Source organism: Pinus tabuliformis, chromosome 5_1 (genome assembly GCF_031772625.1).
Source record: "Pinus tabuliformis cultivar Carrire ecotype Pingquan chromosome 5_1, CPIR1, whole genome shotgun sequence".
Taxonomy (NCBI): domain Eukaryota; kingdom Viridiplantae; phylum Streptophyta; class Pinopsida; order Pinales; family Pinaceae; genus Pinus; species Pinus tabuliformis.
In genome coordinates this window covers 467644532-467650891 of record NC_142305.1, presented here as the reverse complement: position 1 = coordinate 467650891, position 6360 = coordinate 467644532, and positions in this window count along the sequence as shown.

Genomic DNA, 6360 nt, shown 5'->3' with positions numbered 1-6360 from the left:
TGGAACCCAGTAACAAGGAAGGTTGTGTATAACCGAAATGTGGTGTTTAGAGAGGTGAAAGATGTTATTAAACATGAAGCCCAACCAAAGGAACCTGGGAAGATAGAGTTTGAGCTAATGGAGGAAGAATCAGACTATATAGCATAGGAGGAATTAGAATATGAAGATACACAAACTCTAGGTGTGACAAGATCAGTTCGAGAAAGAAGGTAGCGAGAAAGGTATAGTTCATCTGCTTTCTGCTCAAATTTTTTCTTTATCTATTACTGATGATGATTCTAGAACTATGAAGGAAGCAGTAGATTCAGAGGATGGAAAACTATGGAAATAGGCCATGGTTGATGAAATGGCATCTTTGCACAAAAATGAGGCTTGGGATCTGGTGGAGTTGCCATTTGGAAGGAAAACCATTGGCAACAAATGGGTGTTCAAGAAGAAGATAAATGCAGAAGGAAAGGTGGAGAAATACAAAGCTCGGTTGGTAGCAAAAGGTTATTCCCAGGTGCCTAGAATTGATTTTGGTGATATTTTTTCTCCTGTTGCCAAGGTAACTTCTATTATATTACTTTTATCTGTTGCTACTACTTTTGATTTTGAGGTAGAACAGATGGATGTGAAGAGATAATTTCCTCATGAGGATTTGGAAGAGGAAATATACATGAAGCAACCTGAAGGCTTTGCAGTGAAGGGTAAGAAAGAATTGGCATGCAAGTTAAAGAAATCTCTATATGGGTTAAAGCAGTCACCAAGGATGTGGTATCAGAAATTTGATACATTTATAGAGGGACTTGGCTTCACCAGAAGCAAAGTAGATCAGCGTGTGTATTTTAAATTAATTAGCAATCATGTTATTTATCTAGTATTGTATGTGGATGATACGTTTTTTATTGGAAATGAAAAAGAAATTATCCAAGATTTGAAGACCCATTTGTTCTCAAAATTTGACGTGAAAGATCTTGGTGATGAAAACTATACTTTTGGCATGGAAATTAAAAGAGATCAGACAAAGAGGAAGCACTGGTTAAACTAGAGGAAGTATGTCGAGACAATATTGCAGAGGTTTCCAGGATAGTAAACCGGTGAAGGTTCCTATTCATGTAGGTATGAATTTATATGCTAAACATTGTCCCAAGACACAGGAAGAGGAAGAGGACATGTCTCATGTTCCATATGCATGTGCAGTCGATAGCCTGATGTATGCGATGATCTGTACTACACTAGACATTGCACATGCAGTGGGAGTATTGAGCAGGTTTAAGTCAAAACCAGGGAAGGAGCGCTAGACAACAGTGAAGTGGGTTTTCAGGTATTTGTGTGGCACTAATGATTATGGTTTGTGCTACAAAGGAATATCAAGATTGGACAGAGTGTTGGATATTCGTGGCTTTGTTGATGCAGACTGGGCTGGAGATCTGAATTAGAGAAGATCTACAAGTGGGTATGTGTTTAACCTATTTGGAGATGCAGTCAGTTGGATGAGTAAGGAACAATCTATAATGGCACTATCAACTACAGAGGTAGAATACATGGAAGCCACTCATGTAAGCAACGAAGGAGTTTGGTTGTAGAGATTGTGTTCAAGTATGGGGTTAGTAGAGGGAGATATAAGGATAGACTATGAGAACCAAAGTGCAATTTTCTTGGCAAAGAACCCTGCATATCATTCAAAGACAAAGCACATTGATGTTCAATATCACTTTGTAAGGGATATTATACAAGACAAAAAGGTGTTGCTAGTAAAGGTGGACACTTTGAAGAATAATGCAGATGCATTGACAAAATCTATGAGCTTTGGGAAGTTCTCTTGGTGTAAAGAAACAGTGGGTGTTGCAGGGCTGGATAAATGACTAAGCTCTCTTGTGGATCCCTCTGGAAATAAAACAACAAGTGGGAGAATGTTGGGTTGTGTTATATTATTTCAATGACTAGCCCACATAGTTAACTAGGGGGTTAGAAGGAGGGCGGAGGCCCCCCTTCGTTACGCCGATTGCGTAGTGGGTGGGGGGGGGGGGGTCATAGGGGGTTTGAGGGGTGAAAGTAACCCCACTCTATGGGGTTTAGGGAAGTGCCCCTGAAAATTTTGTTTTTGGACCCTATATCAAGTTGGGCAGACCTATCTATGGTTTTGTGCATGATTTTTCGCACATGGTTTTGGATGCGATGGTTTTCTGTCCATGGTTTTGGACATGATGGTTTTTGGTCCATGGTATTGGACACTTCGAAATGTATAAATATGTATTGTAACATTGAAAGGAACATAATGAAAAATCAAGCTGGTAGTCCCAGTTTTGGGATCTAGGGGAAAATCTTTGTGTATACGTGTTTTATGTGTTATGCTCTCGCATTGTTTATTTTCTATGTTTTAGAATTCGTATGTAGGTAATTTTTGAACGGGGTTAAAACCTACAACTTATGGATGTATTAAAGAATTACATGGATAAATTGTAGCTTAACCATAAAAATTTTATTGTGAACATGAGAGAAGAGTAGAAACACATAGAAAAAAACATGAAAAGAAGACAAGAGGCTTCATAATGGAGTTTGTCCACTTTGGACTACGTCTCCTGGCCCTGCTCGGTCAATGGGGAGGCCTTCATTCATTAAGTGGCATGAGAAAGAAGAAGTACAATCAACATTTACGAAAGCAATCTTATACCTCCAATCAGGAAAATGGCCAAGAAATGGAGATCTCTGTTGTTGAAACTGGCATCACCATTGAATTCCTGTCACTGAGAGGTGCAAAATCGATATATAACGTACCCAATTCTGACACTGGACCAAAACTTCCACTCTGGAAAATTTTCCTCAAGCAAGGTTCTGCCGCCTGCCATAGGCTTGCTCAAGGTTCTGTCTCCTATGTCTCTAAATCGTGATGTGCTCTGCCTACCCGGATGCACTATACAATTGAGTTTAAGTATGAGGCTTTTGACAGACTTCCCAACAGAGGCCGTTTGGCGTGTTGAAAAATAAAGGAAAAACAATGAGGAAGGGTCGGGGGATCAAATCCTACCCCTCCTATATTATTACATATCCATTGGGTTGTTACATTGGGTGGTGGCTCCACTGGAGCGATGGCCCATCCCCATCCTTTTACCGGTCGTTGGAATATACATAGTGTGGAGTGGAGGGGCGGCGTGGTTGACACCCCGCTCCCCCACATAATGTTGTACAGTGGTTCAGGGGCGGCGAGGTCATGGCCGCTCACCCCATTAATATATAGTTTTGGTTGTAACGGTTCTAGGGGCGACAGGGTCATGGCCGCTCGCCCCATTTTTTATTTTTTAAAATAATATATGGTTCCACCGAGGGCGGCGAAGGTTATGGCCTACTGCCCCATTTGAAAAATTTCTCAAACCTTAGAGAATATTAAGCAAATTAATGGACCCACAATTTTACCCAGATTCCTATGGCGGATTCTTGCCAAATTGCACCCTCCTTGAGCTTACCACATGGGTAAGTCAACCCCAAATTTTGACTGCTTCTATCTTCTTCATATGGACTTGGATTGGAGTTTCATTCACACCCTTGGAATGAAGACGACGAGCACCTCGATTTGATGTCAAGTTAATCAAATTTATACCACTTTGAATTTTGAGCCTTTTTTCATGCCACTGGTGTCTAGAGATCCACCTTGATCATCCATGAATGAGGAGTTAGATCATATTATAAAGAACAACACATTGGAGCTTGTAGCAGGGCCAAGGGACAATAAAATTATTGGAACCAATTGGATATATAAGTGCAATCTCAATGAATAAGGTAAAATAGTGGGAAATAAGGCAAGACTAGTGTGCAAAGGATATACTAAGGTATAAGTTATTGATTTGGATGATACCTTTGCAATAGTAGCTAGGTTAGATGCTATTATAATGTTATTAGCATTTTCAGGTTAAAAGAATGTATAATTATATCAAATGGATGTTAAGTTATCCTTCTAGAATGGTGACCAAGAAGAGGAAGTTTACATAGAACAGGAAGAAGAATTTCAGTTGATTAATGATGAGAATCAATTTTCAGGTTGGAAAAGGCTATTTATGGATTCAAACAATCTCCAAGAACTTGGTATGCAAATTTAGACAAACATCTACAATTACAAGGCTTCAAAATGATATCAATAGATAACAATTTAAAGATAATTTAAAAGTGATCATTTTCTAATTATTGTTGTATATTGTAATAACCCTATGTTTCTATGTAAACATATTTCTGTTTTTAGACTAAACTATTTTGAGATGTGATGGCTATTAAGGTGAACAATAATGTATGATGATCTAATAAGTGATTTTTATTAAAGGAAAAAAATATGGAAATTTGTTGGGAATGAAACACTAAAGTTAAGAAGTCTTGCGAAGATCTGGAAACCAATTTTGGTGGATGAGATCAAGATAATCTTCCCTTAAATAACTCCTAAAAATACCTAAGAGTTGATTAATAATATATAATATGATGGGAGAGAAATATATTAAATCACTAAGTTGTATACAAACGGAGAGTATGCATGGAATAAAGCACCACGGGACATAAAAGAGGGCAGACCCGAGAAAAATGGGACGTTACTAAGGAAAAATATGCTAGGGAAGCAATGTATAAAAAACATTATCTTGAATCCAAAGGGGTTGTTGGTTCCAGAAGAAAGAAACCCGAGCTTGAGGGGAACTGGTGGATCAGTTCATGTTTGGAATGACAGTGGTATTCCCAAGTGTAGTTTTCCATTAACAGATTATAGTTAGAGTTTGGATACATTTTGATTATGATTTTACTATTTATTTAAGAGATGATGTTGCTGATTAAATTATTATTTCCCATAAGGAATCTAATTATGTGTATGTCGGTAACTCAAAATTATGTGTAATCATTTGCAATACCTATAGGACCAAACAAAATATTTTAATTAAAGAATTGTTGTCTACACTTTATGATTTTGGTGAAATGTGTACATATATACTTATGTGTTCTGAAATAGTATGATATGAATATCTACCTTAGAGGATAAGAAACCAATGGAAATCACTATATAAGTTTGCATGTAGATCTTAATATGTACTTATACGTATATTATTTGAAGGTAGAACTCAGAGAAAGAGAATTTTAGGTGTTGGATAAGAGGCTCTCATAGAATGAGAGAAGATCAAATCCACACAACCCTTCAAATATAGTAGAGTTGGGGACACCGTACTAGATAATCAACTTATCAATTTAATTATTTGTGACATTTTCATGAGGTTTATAGCAATTAGGTAGTTCAAAATGTACATGTATGTACTAGAGTACACCCGGAGATCGATGGACATAAACTAGCATGGTGGCTAAAAAATAAAAAACAACATCAAATATCAAACAACCGGAAAATTTACCCTAAGACATAAACCGAGCTAGAGCAACATCAACGAAAAACTTATTCAAAATACAGATTGATCACATAGAGTATTTTTACTTATTAAGGGTATCCTATTGTGATGTGTATCATTTCCTTGTCACATGATTAAGCTTAAGTATGTCCATGGACAAAATAGAAGAAAAAAATAAACCTCTTGGAGAAAGAGGAACAATTAGAAGATAAGCGCTCTGGTTTAGCATAGGTCTATTTAATTTAATTTTAGAACTAACAAATATAGTTTGTGACCTACTGTATAACTGAGAAATTAGATAATGCACATTGTAAGAGGAACGATAGACATGAACTATTAAATTTTTTTTGGACAAAAGGATAACAAAATGATACGAAATCATACATGTGCTGAACTCTAACAGTGAAATTAACATTGGTTTTTTTAATAACCAATTACTAAACAAAATTAACAATATTAAACACAACATAGCCAAGGAAGATTATACTCAATATTATAAGAATATAATAGAGAAGAAAAACACGGGAGCGCCATTAAAAGTTGACCATTCAGTTGTTGGAAATAATATTAAAATTACACATGTTTATTTTGCAATTAATAGCCCTACATATACAACTCATAGTTTACAGCGATAATATTAAAAATTATACCACTCAGAATGCCAAAAACTATACTGAAAATTATACAACTCATAAGTTCAACATATAAGCTGGAACACAATGCATAATCCTGAAGGCTTCGATGTAGTTACGTTATTCTATTTTCCTCTTGAAAGGGAGTAAGACTAACTCAGATTTATAAACCCAGTTCATCCCACCAAGACGAAGGTTATATCACTGGTGGCGATTCGCCATTTACCCTTAACATATAAATGAACAAGGGAAGCTGCATCGCAGCAAGTCCCTGCCAAGTTACTTTTACAAGTTAGTTCCACTGCATTAAAGAGTTGCCCAGCAACAATGTACTGTGCCATGTCATGACAAGAGATGACTAAGACGAGCTTGGAGCATGA